General features: G+C 39.3%; 1 long non-coding RNA gene across 2 annotated transcripts; it reads left to right on the top strand.

Annotated features, from left to right (window-relative positions):
• Positions 1-2,571: 2,571 nt before the first annotated feature.
• Positions 2,572-7,991, top strand: LOC104589992 (uncharacterized). Of its 2 annotated transcripts, none has more exons than XR_734046.3 (2): positions 2,572-4,761; positions 6,275-7,991. It is a non-coding gene; the product is annotated as an uncharacterized LOC104589992 (long non-coding RNA). The 2 variants fall into 2 exon arrangements; XR_016080498.1 differs by having other exon boundaries at positions 4,860-7,991.
• The last annotated feature ends 12,564 nt before the right edge of the window (positions 7,992-20,555 follow it).

Genomic DNA, 20,555 nt, shown 5'->3' with positions numbered 1-20,555 from the left:
TGTTGCGCCGGTGAATGTTCGCCGCCTCGCCGGTTGTGTGGCTGCCTGAGAGTGTGAGGATTGAGGAGGATGTGAAGAGAAGAGAGGTTCGGCTAAGGGGAAAGAGGTGAAAGAGAAGAGAGGTTCGACTTAGGGTTTTTTAAGCTTAGTCTATAGGTCGGGCCGGGCCGGGCTATTTTAGCAAATCCTGAGCCCAACTCGAATTTATTGCGGGCCGGACTTTTTGGCCCGAGGATAAGCCTGCGGGCTCATTTGCATGTTCAAACCCGTTTGGGGGCCGGCCCATGAACAAGTCTACTCACCAAGTGATGGTGAGATTTTTTATGTAACTCATACAGTTCTAGATCCCCTCTAATTTCACCAATATTCACGAACTCACCCTCAAGATATTCAACATTGCAAGACTTCGTTCCAGTCATACCCCCAACAAGTTGTTCACCATACATCACATATCCCTTTGAAACTTTCAGGGTATCTTAATTCATATGGAGTAAGTAATAGGCACTAACTTGCTTAGGACACAATTAAGAATGTAGGTTGCAACACCATTTTGTTGCAACCATATCAAGAAAAGTACAATTCGTTCGCGTTGCAACACCATTTTGTTGTGAAGTAACAGGAATAGTAAGTTGTTTATGTATGCATTTTTCCTCACAAAATGTCTTGAACTGATCAAACAATGAAGCGCTTGAAACAACCTAAAACTTCATAGCGGTGAACTAACAAATATACATACCTAAACCGTGAGAAGTCATGAATTAAAGTGAGGAAATAATAAGCATCGTGTTGTGCCATGGGGCTACAAATGTCGAAATGAACCAACTCTAGTGGATAAAAGGCCCTTAAAGCTTTTACCAAAAGGCTTTTTGCATGCATGCCTTCCCTGCCAAACATGGCTTGCATATTGTTAGGTTGACCTTAGCGAGTGACCCTAAAAGGCCTTTTCTAGCGAATCTAGTCATCTTATCTTGATCAATATGGCCAAGTCTAGCATGTTAGGTCTTGCAACAGGGAAACTAAGGCATCATAATTATTATCAAGTGTAAAGAAACCATGAGATAAAAACCTATGGCTAAGTAAACAAACATCCATCAAAGAAAATGTCAAAATGAAGGGAGTAACTTAAATGTAGCAAGGCCAGAACATAACACAAATTCCATTTGACATTGGGAGCATATACCACATCATGTAGGAGTAGTGTACGTCCACTATGCAACTTTAGTTAATACGATCCAACTCCAAGGATTTCTTCTTCCTAGCGTGACGTATTATTGCGTGTCTGTTAAAACCTGATGGTAATCTACAAAGCCAATTCTATCTCGAACTACATGCTTGTTTGCTCCTGTGTCTACAACCCAATCAAGCAGAGCATGAGTACACACAAAAGTATTGAAAGAATTGAACAAAGAGGGAGGGCACCTTCTTAGGCTCAGAGCAAATGTCAAGCATAAGCATAATGGCCCTTCTTTCCATGATTACTTAACTACATCTTTCTTTCCTCCGTGCTTGCCTCTACGATGCTTAGCAACTCCACCATTTTTTGGGCCAATGTTTTGATAAGAACCTTGTCCACCCTTGCGCTTAGGCTTGAATGCCTCATGCTTGCTCGTTTGGGTGGCAAAGGGCAGAAACGGTAACACGATATGCTTCACAGCACTCAAGTTATCGTAAAACAAGAGTTTCATTTGGGCCCACTTAGGGAATGTATCACTGCTCACACTTGTTGCTCATCGATTAAATTAAGCAAGGGTTTGGATGTTAGGAACATAATTTAAATTATAAAATTGATTTGATTATAATACCTCAACCTACATTATACAATCATCTCCCATGACATATGTTGAGATATTAAATCCAAATAATTTTAAAAATAAGGAGCTCATCCCATTTTCCACATTTAAATATGGAATCAATCTGTACAAATAAAATGTATACAACTACTTCCCAAAGCCTTGTTGGAGTTCCAAGTATTCATGCCAAGACAATCATAACGAAACACATCCCCTTACAACGCCTCTCAAAAATAAGTACAAAAGATTACAAATTAATGACAAAAATCGAGGATGTCGCATTGCCAGTAAAACTAAAGTTGTATTATTGTCCATACAACATCCATAAGTAAACAAATAAATAAACATAATAATAAAAGTGGATTTTGCTAATGGATAAAACTTACATTCCATCTTAGAGGAAAAGAATTAAATCACATACTTGGAATTGCATAATCATGCCAAAGAATTCAAAAGTGCATGAACATTCTATTGATATCATAAACATATTAAACTTTCCTTCCGTAAAATGCAACGATAATAATGACCAAGATTTAATCTATACTAGCATGACCGTATCTAATCAGGCCCATAATCATTGCATAGTGATCATAACAGTACAAAATTAATTATGTGCTTAAAAACAATAAAAAATTATACTATCACCTAATAATATGGTTTTTCAAATAACTCGTTATCAGATGGGTTCTGCGCCAAACATGCCCCAAAGGGCTATATTCCTCAACCGCAAAACAGAGGCTTTTCCCCCTCCCGCTCTTCTATTTTTTCACATTTTCATATTCCCGCTCTCCCAGTCCACCTCTACGTGCTCCTTCTCTCGCAGTCGTCTCGCACCATCGAACTGCCGATTTCTATTCCTGCACTCCTCTATATTTCTCGGTCGATCATTTCTGATTTCTCTTTGCTCCTTTTCTTACGGTCTTCCCGCACCATCAAATAACACCAACCGGCAATGGCATTGCCAACGACAGACTTCCTCGGATTTGAAGCTCTAAAGCTCGAGTTCATTTCCTGACGGCATCAGCAATGGTAGACCACTTCTTAGAGTGCAGTCAGAAGTGGGAGACCTCCTTGGATTTGAAGCTTGAGTTCATTTCCCGACGAGGCAGATTTCTCATAATCAGGCCACGACCTTCTTGGTTCAACGAAGGCCCTCTCTCGTTTTCCTTTGTTCAGAAATAGCCTCCTCGTCTCAACTTCTGTGCACATCTCATATCCTTGTCTGTTCACCACAGATGGAAGGTAAGATTGAAAACCTCCATGACCTAGGATAGTTATCCCCCTTTTTAGGATTGAACATTTGCCACGTATGTTGATATTAGTAGGGAATCTGGTATTGTCTTCTTGAACTTTTGTTCGTTCATCACATTCTTGTTGAATTTGGTGTTATCTTCTTGAATTTTGTTTCTAGATTTGCTTAAACTTCTGTAAGTACGTTAGTAGAATCATGTTGATTAGCTTAAGGGATTCAGGTGGTTGGGCTGTAGATCTCTGTTGATATGCTAGTAAAAAGTAAGTTATTATAATATTCCCCTGTTGATATGCTATTGAGTATTTTTTTTTATCTGATTCATATTCTAATATTCTCCTAATGGTATGCTAGTAAATAGTAAGTTATTATAAGTTTCTCTGTGCTATCCACCGGACAGCACAATCGGCAACAGTAGTGTCAACAGCGTGGGTTTCGACTACCCCTATCATGTTTCACTCGTACAGACGAAGGTAATTCTCCAACTCGAAATTTTTTTTATTTGGTTTGGTAGTGACTCAATAATTTCTAATGCTTTATTATATCTATCTGTTTCATATTATTTCATAATCTTAGTTTCTCCAACTCGTACAGACAAAGGTACATGATTTTATTGACCTAATCTACCCCAACTGTTATTATATTTCTCTGTTTTATATTAGTTCTTATCTGGCAGTTGGTATTTTAATTTCCAATGCTTTATTATTCTTTTCATTTTATAGATTTGTGATTGCCACTTGGTTCTTGGGTTATCTCAATATTTCCTTGACTTGCTAATTCTTACTAAATTGTTTAGACTGGGTTATCTTAGTATCTCAGATTTCCTTGATTTGGGTTATCTCAATATCTCAAACATGCTATAGCCCTATGCGTTTGTAAATATACTCATTTGGGTTTAGAGTTTAGAGGGCAATGCTTTTGATATCAACATTGTGTCTATAAATTTCTCACAAAAATGGAATATTGAGTTTGCAATGGAACAACAAAGATCTACTCATATCTTTGTGATTTCATAATTTGTTGGAATCTTATTCTTGACAAAAAGTCACAATCAAAAACATCATTTTGATGAAGCCTAGTTACTTGATTCATATTTTTCTTATTCAATTCTTCAACATTCTATTGAATTTCTGGCTTCAGTTCCTCGAATTCACTCAAAGCACTCGATAATTTCTAATGAAGAACATCAAAAGTATAAAAAAACACTTGATGAAAAAACTTTTTCTCACAGGTATAAAAATGGTAGTAACACCTTCTAAAAAGAATTGTTTACATTGTACTGACACCTTGGCATGACATAGTTTATGTAATCAGACTGGAGAACATAAAAGCACATTAGGATTATTGGTTTGGATTTAATAGATAAAGAAAAACCTCGTTCTGCAGTCCTTATTATATTTTTACCAACATTTAAACAATCTCTTAATGATCTGTCAAAATTGTCAAAAGAAGGTTCAGTTCTAAGCTTTTAGTTTCTGAACACCACCTTCTACTGATTCAGCTTGATGCACCTGCCGTCTTTGTGATTAACGACAATGGATGTGTGGCAACAACTTGCCCCTGATTAGCCAACAGTTATTTTGGTGGTCATGGCTTCTGGTACTATTGACATTTCGTTTGCTACGGACAACCCTAAAATCAAAGCCATTCTCTGGGTTGGTTATCCTGGCCAAGAAGGTAGACGTGCCATTGCAGATGTTGTTTATGGAAAATACAACCCTGGTAATTTAATTCTGATTAATTAGTCAATTACCTTCTCTGATCATCCTCATTTATTTCATTATCTGATTAATTTTTTGTTCTATATGTTGATTTATTAGGTGGAAAGCTCCTACAATTACTTATACTACAGATTTTAGTAGCATCATATTTTTCCCCAATACATATAGACCAATCAACCACTTTGCTACGCTTAATTGATTGTTATTATTATTATTATTATATTTTTTTATGAATCTTGAGTGTAACAACTTAAGTGATTGTTATATACTTATATTCACATATCTGCATTTTTATTTATACAAAGCTTGTCTACTTGTTTCATGTTCTAGTAATATTTATATGAGATTTATGTTATCTCAAATGTATTAGCTTATTCCACATATGGTAGCTTTCTATTGAAAATCATTTGGCATTTGCTATACTAATCACTTTTTATTATTTGGTGACAAAAGAACAAGAGCAATTACAGCAAGATGTGCCAAGCAACTCATATATAAATTAAGCTAGTCCTTGCTACCTTGCCTACCTTCCCTCTCCCTTGTTCTAATACAACCAGAGTTCAGATTCCCAAGGAGTAACCCCCATTATTTTTCACTTGCTTAGGAAATATTTTCTCGAAGCTCTTGGCTGATCTTTGGGTTCAAGTGAGCTCTCTCAATTCTCTCACCAAATAACTTATTTCCCTTAGTGTGTGTGTGTGTCTACTCTGCCATGTCCTGGGTTAATTACATTTGAGTTCGTTGCCAACTTGATACTTTCTTCTGCATCTGACACTAATAAGTGTCTGTTTAAGGGTCAAGGCACATGATTACTTAATTACATTCTGATGAAAAGAGGTTTGGGTGGGAACATCCTTTTATGCTATTTCTAAGCTTCCTTATCGGAATAATAGAAAGTTCAGTTGTCTGCTTTCTTCTTTTTGTTCACCAAAATTATTAAGTACGCATATAATTCAGTTGTGTGCCTTGTAACAAACTTTGGAGTGTGCTTTGTTGCTTCTTTTTCTTTTGATTTGTAACTTGATAACTTTGGTTGCTGCTATAATGTAATTTTATACAGAGGTAATGTGGTAGATATACAAACTTGAGAGCCTTGAACTGTATATTACAGTTCCCCCAATGCACCCTTGACCCTTCTATTCTGGAAGAAAAGAAACCAGATTGCCAAAGGAATCTGCTAGATCATTTGTTGATCTTCTAATCCATCAGAATGAGAAGTTCCTCATAGCTACTACTAGTGAGGGAACGTAGCACATCAGAATACATTGTTTTTCTAATACTTGTTAACTACTGCAACATTTCCTTTTATGTCCCTTTCTTGTTCTCTATCAAAGATCTATTCATCTCTGACCTTTGTTAACAGTAATGATGCCAAGTTGTCTCTCTTTCATATTAATGTCAATCATGACCATCTCTTAAAGCAGTTTTATTAATTACAATTTTTTGTTTAATACTTGGTTTTTGCATTATTGGTGTTTAATGTATTCTGGTAACAACCATTTTATACGCAGAAGGGTCCTTGCCTCTTCCCTGGTCCATCAGGATGAAAATTGCATTTGGTCCTGCAAAAGGCCTTGCCTTTCTTCATGAAGAAGTTGAAAGGCCAATCATATATAGGGACTTCAAAACATCTAATATCCTGTTAGATGCGAAAAGTGACTAAAAGTACAAGTCTAAACTCTTTTTAAAAATATTATTGCTCTTCAAATGAAATGTTGTTCCGGGAATATAATGCAAAGCTTTCAGACTTGAACTTGCCAAAGATGGTCCGGAGGGTGATAAGACTCATGTTTCTGGGATTTGCTATGTCCCACCTAGGAGATTTCCTAAAACTAAGAAGACCAGAAAACGTGGTCAAAGTTTGTACTGATGTGGGCTTTTTAGGCAATCTATGTTTTCTTTTTGTGGGACAGTTGTATGAGTTAGGGGTACCCAATGGCTTCTATTTCTCCTGGTAGATTTTTATATCTTCTACAAACATGTTGTGTACTACTTTTCCAAATAGAACATCTAAATCCAGAAGACACTTAATTCAGTTTGCCGACATCATTATACATCTAAAACCTTCACAAGGCAATAGAGTTGGTTGGATTCCTACTTTGTGGTTGTCAGTTTTATTAGATTGAATGATTATTACCCTTGTAGTTGTTAACACTTGATATCCATACCCATACTTTGCCCAGAAGTCTTAAAATTTGCTTTTCTTAGGGTGAGGTGTGATACAATTCTTGGGTAGTAAGAATGATTTAACATGGATTTCTTTTGACATGGAGAAAAAGCAACTGGGACCTTCTTATTGAATCTGCGGCATTTGCTCGTCCTGCTTGCTTGCATACATTGCCAATGGTGGAAAGTTTTTATGGTTAACATGATTGATAAACCAGCATTTTAATAATCCATCTGCAATGGGGCACCACTATGAATAATTATTGTTTGACATCACTAAAGGATAGTTTTACTTGAAGTTTGGAGATAAATGTATTCAATTTGATCTTTACTTTTTGGGCTAAAGTATGCCATTTTTTCCTTCTACATATTGATTGACATTCCAACTTGATATCCATACCCATAAATGTATTCAATCAGAATCCAGTGGCAATACAGATGGTAGAGATAAGATTCAGAGTGTAGATTCTATTATTAACTCCATGGGGCCTATTGTAGAGGAGTCCAAGCATTTAGAAAATGGTGATGCCTCCATAGTTGCTCAAGGTAATGAATTGGAAGATGGGATCTCTAGCAAATAAAACAAACCTCAATCCATGGTACCGATTTCCATCCTACACCCAGAAATAAAGCAGGAAGCTGAAGCTGAAGCTCAAGACCTAGAAGAAGGAGATGATGATGATAATGATGATGATGATGAAGGACCAGTTTCAAATGAAGAAGCTGAAGGTGTGATGTTTGGAAGCTCTGAAGCCGCCAAACGGATCATGGAGTTGGTGCAAGGAACAAGCACTAGTTCTCACTTTAGTTTTGAAAGCTCCCTTGATCATTCTCAGAGAATTGATGGACAGATTGCTACGGACACAGATGAAGAAGTGGCCGGTACGATCAGTACAAGTGGTTGGAAACACGAGGGGCGGAAGAAGAGAGCTTGGTTCAGACCCTATTGAATTCTTGTACAAACCAAGAATTTATCAAATTGAAATTAAAATGTATTTGTAATTCAAATATTTTTGAATAGAGAATGGTTTTTTAAATTTTATTGTAATTGATGTTTTTTCTTTATTTTTCATATTTTATTTCGATTTAAATGAATATAGAGAAAACAGGTAATTTGAAGAAAATAAAAAAAAGGTTATTTGAAAAAAAAAAGTATACTTTTAGCGGCAGTCGCAACTGCCGCTAAAGAAGTTGAAGGCTGCCGGTAAAAAACATATGCCAAGTTTATAGCGACAGCTTAACATTTATACCGGAAACCACGAAAACAGCCGCTAGAATGTATAGCGACAGCTCTTTTAGCGGTAGTTTGCTGGCTGCCCGTAAAGACTATAGCGGTAGTTTTAGGGACTTTTAGCGGCAATCACGTCATTTTTCTTGCAGTGTCACTAACCAACATCTCCCACTCGACTAGTAATGGAGTGTGTAACCTGACAAGGAAAGATTGTGAGGAGTGTTATATTAAGCCACCATCTACTAACATAACACTACAACTCTATATCTCGTCTATACCCTAAGTCATTTAATTACACTTGATTTATCACCTCTGATTCCTTTATTACATTGGACAACAAATATCTATATAATTGCTTGAGCTATGAGTTACAAACCACAAGTGTAATTTCAAAAGACTTGTTCTTAGACCCTCATAGTAATCCATTTAATGCTTAAACATGCTCCATTGGATTGCATCGATCATGACCCTTGGATAACACCCTAAAGTAACAACACCAAGCATCAGCTTCATGCTATAGTTCTAAGTCACAAAGGGTATAATGTTTGGGCTAAAAGTCCATAGGGCTCACATGGTGATGAAATAGGGATCTATTCGATCACCCCCATGATGGTCGTCAAAAAGCACATATGGTATGATGTATGCTATGGTGGAGATCCCACTTTACAGGACATGTCACACTCCTATGCCATATGAATCCTAGTCTAGGCACTACACAATTGGGTAACTTAAGTATCTTCAGCCTAATCGCTAATGATAGCGATTAATTAAGTACTCACATTCAACTACTGAATAGGTTCAATATGCAACTACGGAAATATAGTCATATTTGATTTTACTGAATCTCATCTTAGACTTACTAAGGAAGTTCAAATATCAATTTCTCCATATTTAAAACTTTATATCTCAACACCTAGACAATCACCTGTGTGAGAGGGCCGATAATTATATGAGCCTTGTGACATTACAATTATGTACCACATAAAAATCAATTCATTAATGATAAAAGAGATACAATAAATCTCAAAGAAAGAGTCAATACATCAATAATCAAATCAAACCCTACGTAATCTCGAGCAATGGACTTAGTCAAAGAGTCAGCCACCATCTTGCTAGTGGAGATATGCTTCACAACTATTTTTCCCTATCTGATTACAACTCGAATATAGAACTTGGGGTACTTAGCAAATTGTATGGCAACCATGTTATCACAGTAAACTGCCATCACGACTTTGTTTGCACTACCTATAGTGTCTAATCGTTGTAGGAAACTCCTCACCCAAATAGCTTCTTGAAATGCTGTACAACCCATAACATACTCTGACCCCATCATTGATAGAGCAATGTAATCTTGTTTTCTGCTACTCTAAGAAATAGTAGCACCTCTAAGTACATACACATATCCTGAGGTGGATTTGCACTCATCTCTATCACCATTCTAATTTGCATCAATGAAACACTTTAATCTCAAGTCCCCACTTTGATAGTAGAGAACGAGATTAATTTTACCACGAAGGTAGCAAAAGATCCTATTAACTGCTTGCTAAAAACAAGTCTAGGGTTGTTTTGGTAACAACTTACCAAACTAACAACAAAGCAAATATCGATTCAAGTACCTAATATAGCATACATCAAACTCCCAACTGCATTCACATAAGGAACCATACTAGTGCGATCTTTTTTCTCATTTGTTTTGGGGAAATGATCAAGATTCGAATTGTTGACCCTTCTCAATTGAAGTATCAACGGGTTTTGAATAATGCATCCAAAAGCATTCTAAAATTCTCTTGATATAAGTTTTTTGAGACAAACCTAAAAGTCTTTTAGAACGATCTCACAAGATTTCAACTCCAAGCACGTATTTTGCTTTACCATGTCCTTCATCTCAAAAGTAGAGGATAACTACACTTTAGTAGCATTGATTATTTCCAAATTATTCCTAACCAATAAAATGTCATCAACAAACAAAGTGAGTAGCAATACTCCTTCTCTGTTTTCTTGACATATACACAGTGGTCTTCATCAACCATGGTTATCCCAAAGGAAGTTATAGTTTCATGAAATCTCAAATACCGTTGCCTAGATGATTGTTTGAGACCATAAATAAATCACTTAAGACGACACACTTTGTTGTCTTGACTCTCAGCAACAAGTGCAATAGGTTGATCTATATAGATCTCTTCACCTAGTCCTCCATTGAGGAATGTAGTTTTGACATCCATTTGGAATAATGTCATCCCATATTTTTGGAATAATGACATCCATTAAGGGATGTAGTTTTGAGGGGGGAAGTCTAATGTCATCCTATATTTTTGGAATTGTATAATTGTTTATTACTCTTATCAACCCTATAGGATTAGGATTGATATTACCAAACAGTTTTTTTTTTTTTGTTTCTTGCATCCCAAAAGAGTCATAAAGCAATAGCAATCATTTGTATCGTCTTTTTCTTTTTCTTTATTGGTTAAAAGTGGAGGCAAAGTATTCAGCCATTGTTATTGTAGGTACATATTGTTACCATGATTACATTAGCACGAAAGACGCTAAACCAATGCTACAGAAACACCAGCAACAAGTTCACAACCTGTCACAGATTTGCGATGAGCTTAAGGTCACCATAGACCTGCAATGAACTCAAAGCCACTGTACCGATAATGAACTTGAGGTCACCATTGACCTACGATGAGCCCAAAACCATCACAAACTTACGATGAGCTCAGAGCCATCATGAACCTATGATGAGCTCAAAGCCATTGCAAATCAGCGATGAACGAAAAAATATAACGACTAGTCGATATCACTCATGACAAGACGTCCAATAGGATTAAGAGAGAAACGTAAGGTTAGCATGGACATCATCCATGCCCCACTAGTATAGGAATTTCACAAAAGGAAGTAATATATGTATATTATGAGAATCCTCAAATGAAAGAAACCTCGTTCTGAAGATATATCTCATAAAACATGTGGCGAATCCTTAATAGTGTCCCCCTAGAAATTAACACTGAATCAAAGATTCCCTTTCCAAATGGGAATTAAACTCTTTTGAAGCCTTCCTTTTAGAATCTCAAAATCTTTCTCTATAAAAAGAGAGACATGAATCATAATGAGGGGCGATTCTCTATCAAGAGAAGACCTTAGCTTACCCTTTCCTCCTAACCTTCCTTCGTCTTTCAAGGAGACCATTGCACGTAGCCTTACCACACCACTCACAGTTATATGTATGGGGCAACCTATTTACTGTTGCCTCATTGAATTTAATGTTTAATCTTGTCCACAAAGCTCTTGTAAAAGAAGAAAAATAGGTGATTATGTATTTCCATATTTTGTTAACAAAGGGCACATAAACAAAGTTCAAAGTATTGATATGATATGCCCCATATCGAGCATATCGTATTGTATCTTTGGGTGCCCAATACACCTGTTGAAGGGATGGGATATCCATCACATGGACGCCCAAGTCTTGTAGAATGGATAGGGCGAATTTCAAAAATTTCTCCCACCTTTGCAGAGAATCGAATTCCCTATATTTACAAAAACATGTTTTTCAATGATCAATCTTGAATCAAGAACCAAACCCGATCTAAACCAAAAGGATTAGGAGGGAGGATGTACCTGATACAGAGAAGCAATATCTCCCAATGGAGGTGTTCACGCCCAAGGAAGGATCCAAAATCTGCTCCCACTGAAGATGACGCAGTGCAGGATGGAGTAGAATCAGCAATGTTCTTCCAAAAGAACTTGACCCTTTGCAAGAATCAACTGGACGGCATGTGAGTACAGCTCCAATCAATCTTTTCCCAAAAGATTGGAATCAAAATCAGATCTTGATTTCTCCCAAGAACTAGAGATCGAACTGAAGGTGATGGAGGCGGCAGGAAGGAGGCGGCAAGAGAGAATTCGCAGGGTGCAGAAATCTCTCTTCTTGTGATTTTCAGCTCTGAAGAAAAATTGAACATCAATCACTAACAGTTGCCGCCCCCTTCTCCTTTCAGAAACTTAAAGGGATCAGCTCCTAATCCCATTAGGAGTTGCTAATCCAAATCATATTTGGATTAGAAGTCCCTTTAAGTGATAAGGGATAACCCTTATCTTATCTGCAGATCAGATCAGCCATCTCCTAATCTAATTAGGAGGCTTCCAGATCTAAATCTCATTTAGATCTTGGATTTTCTAAGTGGATAGGGTCTACGCCCAATCCTATCAGCTGATCCATCTCAGAATTCGCCCCTTTTAATTGACTGATCAAATCAGCCCAGTTCGAAATGGGCTTAAGGCCCATTTAAGGTTATGTATTCACTTAGCCTTCCAAACTACTGCCCAGTTGGGCTTCCTTGTATGGCGTGGGACCCAAACATTGATCTACACATCAGCCACATAGGTTCAGCCCAGCCTTTGTTACAAGGTCTGGCCGAATACACTGTTATGGACAGTGCACCCCCTGAAACCCATCTTATGGGCTCTATGGGCCCAACACTTACCCTAAGTGGTCCCTGGGCCAAGCCACCTTGTAACACCCAGGGACTGTGGGTAGATGCAAGATTAGCCCATCAAGTATTATCCTCAATGGTCTTACACTTAACCTCTCAGCCCATAATGATCAAACACTGCCCGACAAGGGAGGACCTCTCCCTCGACTGCAAGGAACAGTGTTGCACTCTCCGCTTACATGGACCCCGGGAATTAAAACCTTTTGCAAATCATTTCGAAACCATAACACACATATCTTTATATAAATATATTTTGCAAAACAAAATCTCAACAATTGAAATCGGCTGCCGGCAGTTTTGGTTTCCATCAGAGAGAGTGCATCCCTGATCATTACCTTTCTCCGACAAAGGGGCTGATCCTGTCACTATGATCACCCACTCAGATGAATTCTCGGACTGTCCCAACATACCCAGGTTTTGACCCCCGCTAAGGATCTCACTGATTGGTACATCAAAGACAGCCCAATCCGACATTTAGTGTAGTATCATAAACGAGTCTAGGGGTTAGGTGTAATTTTCTAGTTTTTCCCATCTATCTCCAAGGTCCATGGCAATACTGGAAATCTGGTCTGGTTCAAAGGTTCTATTAATCCTACATTGCATGTGCTTCGGGTCTCACCCTGGTAGCTGAGACAAGCCACCCCAACAGTTGGCCGCACACCAGTGTCAGCCTTGGCAGAATAAATCTCCCCAGACTTACCCAATGACTATGAACATTCTAAACTAACACAAGTCTCATTAAGTGTCCAGTTTAAGGGTATAACACAGAAACACACCACAGGAATATGAATCAAATGTGTACTTTATTCATTTACAATAAATTCATAATGTACATAATTCTGATTGAAGCTAAAGGCATACAACTGTCTAACAGCTCCCACTTGCACTTAGGTCCAATCTGGTATAAGCCGGAGTCCCATACTTTCCACGTGTTTCTCGAACACTTTCTGTGTCAGTGGCTTAGTCAATGGATCTATCACATTCTCCGTTGCTGCTACCTCTCAACATCAACCTCCCGTAGGTCCAGTGTTGTCATACAACAGTGGAATGGGTGATGTGCCGAATTCCAAATTCAGGAATGAACACCTTCATTCATAAGGTAGCCTCACTTACGGCAATGCGCTCGGCTTGGGTTGTGGACTGTTAATTTGCTACTCAGGACCCCTGTTTGCTGCTTTTCCAGCAAACAGCAAACGATCCTATCGTGAAAACATATCCAGATGTAGATTTTCTATCATCCGGATCCGACTGGAAATCCGCATCTGTATACCCTTGGATCTGTAGTGAACTACCATCGAATACCAGACAAAACTCTTTTGTCCTTCGAAAGTACTTAAGTATGCATTTCACAGCAGTCCAATGCTCCTGCCCTGGGTTGGCCTGGAATCTGCTTACTACACTCACTGCCTGGGCAATGTCAGGACGAGTGCACAGCATGGCATACATGATGCTCCCTACGGCTGAGGCATAGGGAACGTCTTTCATGCTCTCGATCTCCTCAGAGGTCTTTGGAGACATCTTCTTGGAGAGATTGACTCCATGCCTGAAAGGAACATTTCCTTTCTTAGAGTTTTCCATGCCATTTCTCTTGACTATTTTGTCAATATAAGCAGATTGGGATAATCCTATTATCTGCTTCAATCTATCTCTATAGAGTCGAAGACCCAGTATATAGGAGGCTTCTCCAAGGTCTTTCATGGAGAATTACTGTGATAGCCATACATTTATCGTAGTTAACATTCCCACATCATTCCCAATGAGCAGAATGTCATCTACATACAGAACCAGAAACGTAACATTGTCACCACTGGTCTTCCTGTAAACATAGGGTTCATCCGAATTTTGCTCAAAATCAAACTTTTTGACCGTAGAGTCAAATCGGATGTTCCAACTTCTAGAAGCTTGCTTGAGTCCATATATGGATCTATTTAACTTACAGACCATGTGTTCCTGACCCATAGCTACAAAGCCTTGCGGTTGCTGCATATAGATATCTTCAGTAAGATCTCTATTCAGGAACACAGTTTTGACATCCATCTACCAAATCTCATAGTCATAGTAAGCTGCTACAGCTAGTAGGATCCTAATGGATTTAAGCATGGCCACGAGCGAAAAGGTTTCCTCATAATCGATGCCTTCTTTCTAAGTGTATCCTTTCGCCACTAGACGAGTTTTGTAGGTCTCAACCCTGCCATCGGGGCCCTTCTTCCTCTTGTAGATCCATTTGCAACCAATTGCTTTTACCCCGGAGGGCGGATCCACTAGAGTCCAGACTCTATTGGTCTCCATTGAGTCCATCTCAGCTCTCATGGCATCTACCCATTTAAGGGAATCTATGTCCAACATAGCTTCTGTATAAGTTACGGGATCCTCTTCACTAGTCAAGGTTTCGACCAGGTAACTATCCTGATCGTAACCAAAACGGACCGGTGGCCTGGACACCCGAGTAGATCTTCTAGGTTGGTCACTACCTGGAACTTGTGGGACACCTCCCACTGCATCTGAGCTCTCCTCATCAAGAATGATTTCCTGACGAAGATTGTCTAGGATGTAGTCATTTTCCAAGAATTGTGCATTCCGACTGCAGAACACCTTCTGCTCACTTGGATCATAGAATAGGTAGCCCACTGAGCCCTTTGGGTAGCCTACGAATACGCAACAGCTGGTCTTGAATTCCAATTTGTCCGGATTCGTTCTTTTAACGTGAGCTGGACAACCCCAAATCTTCAAGTGTCGTACACTTGGTTTCATTCCGGTCCAAAGCTCATAGGGAGTCTTAGGAACCGATTTGGTTGGAACCCGGTTCAGCACGTATATCGCAGTCTCTAATGTGTATCCCCAAAAGGATGTGGGTAACTCTGAATGGATGAGAAGTGACCGGACCATATCTAATAGGGTCATATTCCTCCTCTTTGAAACACCGTTAAGTTGTGGTGTAGCAGGAGGAGCTAACTGTGATACTATCCCGTTTACCTTTAAGTAGTCCCTGAATTCGTCAGAGAGATATTCGCCGCCTTGATCTGATCGAAGGCACTTAATTTCTCTCCCTAACTGTTTCTCGACCTCTTGTTTGAACTCTTTGAACTTTTCAAAGGATTCAGACTTATGTCTCATTAGGTACACGTAACCATACCGAGAATAGTCATCAGTGAATGTAATGAAATACACGCGTTGGTTACGGGTCCTAACACTCAGAGGACCACATACATCAGTATGTATAAGGTCAAGCGTGCCAGTACATCTTTCAGGCTTACCGTTAAATGTCCTCTTTGTCATCTTACCCTGAAGGCAAGGCTCACAAGTGGGAAGATCTTCTACAGTTAGAAAATCCAAAGGACCATCCTTTACCAGTCTTGTGATTCGGTCAATACCGATATGGCCAAGTCGGTAATGCCACAGGCACGTGGGATTAACTGTATCACGTGATCTTTTCTTAGGGATTTTGGCCGACATAGTTTTGGCTATGTTACTTTCTAGAAAAGGATGTAGAACATAGAGACCGTTCTTCAGTTCCCCATATGCGATGAATTTATTGTTTCTTTTAATAGTAATCGTATTACTGAAAGAGATTGAATATCCATCCGCACACAGTTTGAGACAGAAATCAAATTTCTTCTTAGATTTTGCACAAAAAGACAATCCTTAAGTACAATATTTCATTCTCTAAATTTTAATTCTACGGTGCCTATTGCCGTAGATGCAACGCTTGCAGAAGTCCCCAAGTAGAGTATTACTTCTCCATCATTCATCTTTCTGCTTACCTTGAACCCCTACAGTGAGTTACACGCATGAGTTGAAGCCCGGAGTCAATACACCAGGACGCAGAAGCCACCAAAAAGTTAGTTTCTATGACACAAGATTCGAAATTACCTTTCTTGGATTCCAGGTACTGAGGACAGTTCCTCTTCCAGTGGCCAGTTTGTTTGCAGAAGTGACATACATCTGCTGTTCCTTCTTCTGCTTCTTGGGCTTGGTAGTCTTTTCTGAGGCTTCTTTGCCTTCCTCTTTTTCTTGCCCGTTTTGTTAGCTTCAACAAGCATCACCACAGGCTCATCCTTCTTAAGTAAGTCCTCGGCCCTTTGCAACATATTGCTCAGCTCTTAGACGCTGACATTCAGGTTGTTCATATTGTAGTTTAATATGAACCCATTGAAGGAAGAGGGCAAGGAGCTTCGAATGGCATCTACTTGAGTGCCAAGATCTAGCCCGGATCCAAGGGCTTCCAGCTCATTAATGTATCCCATCATCCGAAGACAATGGTCGTGAACTTTCTGCCCCTTGGACATCTGAGCGGTCATGAACATTTTCAAGACCTTCTGCCGAGTAGAACGGTTTTGCTCTTCGTACATTATTTTCAGACTGTCCAATATGTCCTTAGCGAGTTCGATTTGATCGAACTGCCTCTGTATTGAGTTGTCCAAAGAAGCAACGACATAGCAGTGGGCTAGGGAGTTTTTATCCTCCCAATCTTGGAATTCTCTCCTACGGGCTTCAGAAACCCTATCACCCGGACGTTCCGGGGCAGGAGACTTGACTACCTTGTCCAATTTTTCAGATGTTAAAACCAGCATTAGGTTACGGTACCAGTCAGCATAGTTTGGACTCTAAAGCTTGTTGTCGTCAAGAAGCTTTGCAAATTGTCTATTTGCCATTTTCTGATAAAACAGCAAATATCAGTCCACAACCTTACTTGATTCATGTTCAAATCATAGACATGGATTTAAATCTATGTTCCATTCCCATTTGTTCATCTCTGAGTTTTCCCTCCTTCTCAGGGACGGAGATAGTGACTTGTCTCTGGAAATGTGGGAAACCACATAGGGTGCATGGAGCCAACTGTTTCAACTGCAAAACCCCACCACCTTTCTGTGAAGGATCATATCCACTCATCATATGAGTTTTTCCTTTGGCTCTGCCAGACAAGGTTCAGAGCCATTTTCAGGTAAACTTTTCTGTCCAGGGAGTGCTCACCCATCATATTCGTGAACGCCAAGGTACCATGAGAGAGTTCTCATTTTCTGGTGAAGCCCCTCCCACATCAGTCTATGACGCCCCTATCATCTTATGAAACACTTAGACAAGCCCAACAGCAAATGGATAGCCCATTTTCTGGTGCGTTCCTCATTACTGAAGAACCCATCCTCATGCTAATGATGGAAGGCCTTTAGAAAGTTCATCACATGAATCTCCCTATCACGTGCACTCATATTTACTGGAGGGAACAAGAATTACGCCCTAGTTTATTTTAGGTCAAACCAAAGTGGCTCCCACTGACTTTCATAAAGCTAGATTTCGGTGGGCCTAAATCGGCTAGGGTTCCGCACGTAACCTCTTCAGAAGGTGTGGGGCCCACCATTGAGGGAGGTCATCCAATGACCAGGAGGGACACCATGGCAATGATGTGCATTCAGCCATGGTGTGCGCAAGAGCCACTACCGAATCTGCATGGACCAAGCACTTATGGCCCATGAACGTAACACATCACACATCCATACATCACATGCAGGGAGGAATTGATCCAATAAATTAATTATCTGCAAAAGCCCATTTGAAACCCATTTTAATCCATAATATTAACAATTAATATCATCTAGGTATATGGGTTGAATTAGGGTTACCCAGTTTGGCCCATATAGCTTGTTCTTTTGATGTGGGCTTTTGGCAGTTTTAACAATTTAAAACTGGGCCTTACAGGTTGGGTCGAATTAAATATCCAATTAATTATCAATCCTTAGGCCCATTAAACAAAAATTAGGGCTGATATACAGCCTTAATCGAACCCTAGATTCGGTCCAAACAATTTGAACCAATCTTGGTTCGAATGGGTCTAGGGTTTGATTTTTAATTAAATCTTTAATTCAAGAAAATAATCTGAAATTAAAGAACTGATAAAAGAAAACAAGAATCAGTCAATCCAGGGCTGTTCGTACAATTCATCCTGCAAAACAGAGGTTAGATCACAGAATGCAGTTTCATAAGCTGCAAATCGCAGGTAGTGAATGTCCCATCTGCGAAATCTCCTTCCTTGCGCCTCCATCTTCGATCCAAAAATAAAATAAATAGAAAACCTAATTTCTATTATAGTTACATCAGATCGAATACCTAATACATTGAGTCTAAAATTAAAAAAAATTTATTTACAGACCAAATGTAATGAGTAAATCAAGAAACTGCAAATCTTGCAGGTTCCCTGCGCAAACCAAGAATTCGATCTCCTCTTGTACGAACAGCCCATAAATCAAGAAAATCATAAAGAACTATTCTAAACAATAATCAGATTTATATAAAATTAATTTCAGATTATTCGCCCATTAATTTTGGGAACAAATTTCCCAAAACCCATATCTGTGCAAATCGAGTAGAACACCTTCTGCCCATTTGCGTAGGTTCATATCTGAATTAAATTGATTCAAGATTTGAACCTGGCTCTGATACCACTGAAGGGATGGGATATCCATCACATGGACGCCCAAGTCTTGCGGAATGGATAGGGTGAATTTCAAAAATTTCTCCCATCTTTGTAGGGAATCGAATTCCCTATATTTAGAAAAACATGTTTTTCAAGGACCAATCTTGAATCAAGAACCAAACCAGATCTGAACCAAAAGAAGTATGAGGGAGAATGTACCTGATACAGAGAAGCAATATCTCCCAATGGAGTTGTTCACGCCTAAGGAAGGATCCAAAATCTGCTCCCACTGAAGATGGCGCAGTGTGGGATGGAGCAGAATCAGCAATGTTCTTCCAAAAGAACTTGACCATTCGCAAAAATCAACTTGACGGCTTATGAGTACAGCCCCAACCAATCTTTTCCCAAAAGATTGGAATCAAAATCAGATCTTGATTTCTCCCAAGAACTAGAGATCGAACTGAAGGTGATGGAGGCGGCAGGAAGGAGGCGGCAAGAGAGAATTCGCAGGGTGCAGAAATCTCTCTTCTTGTGATTTTCAGCTCTGAAGAAAAATTGAACATCAATCACTAACAGTTGCTGCCCCCTTCTCCTTTCATAATCTTAAAGGGATCAACTCCTAATCCCATTAGGAGTTGCTAATCCAAATCATATTTGGATTAGAAGTCCCTTTAAGTGATAAGGGATAACCCTTATCTTATCTACAGATCAGATCAACCATCTCCTAATCTAATTAGGAGGCTTCCAGATCTAAATCTCATTTAGATCTTGGACTTTCTAAGTGGATAGGGTCTACGCCCAATCCTATCAGCTGATCTATCTCAGAATTCGCCCCCTTTAATTGACTGATCAAATCAGCCCAGTTCGAAATGGGCTTAAGGCCCATTTAAGGTTATGTATTCACTTAGCCTTCCAAACTACTACCCAGTTGGGCTTCCTTGTATGGCGTGGGACCCAAACATTGATCTACACATCAGCCACATAGGTTCAGCCTAGCCTTTGTTACAAGGACTGGCCGAATACACTGTTGTGGACAGTGCACCCCCTGAAACCCATCTTATGGGCTCTATGGGCCCAACACTTACCCTAAGTGGTCCCTGGGCCAAGCCACCTTGTAACACCCAGGGACAGTGAGCAGATGCAAGATTAGCCTATCAGGTATTATCTTCAATGGTCTTACACTTAACCTCTCAGCCCATAATGATCAAACACTGCCCGACAAGGGAGGACCTCTCCCTCGACTGCAAAGAACAGTGTTGCACTCTCCGCTTACATGGATCCCGGGAATTAAAACCTTTTGCAAATCATTTTGAAACCATAACATATATATATAAATATATTTTGCAAAACAAAATCTCAACAATTGAAATCGGATGTCGGCAATCTTGGTTTCCATTAGAGAGAGTGCATCCCCGATCATTACCTTTCTCCGACAAAGGGGCTGATCCTGTCACTATGATCACCCACTCAGATGAATTCTCGAACTGTCCCAACATGCC

The sequence above is a fragment of the Nelumbo nucifera genome, chromosome 1, assembly GCF_055504915.1.
Source record: "Nelumbo nucifera cultivar China Antique chromosome 1, China Antique-T2T, whole genome shotgun sequence".
In the NCBI taxonomy this organism is placed as follows: Eukaryota; Viridiplantae; Streptophyta; class Magnoliopsida; order Proteales; family Nelumbonaceae; genus Nelumbo; species Nelumbo nucifera.
The sequence above is the reverse complement of the archived record's forward strand: the minus strand, read 5'-3'. Positions and strand labels throughout refer to the sequence as shown.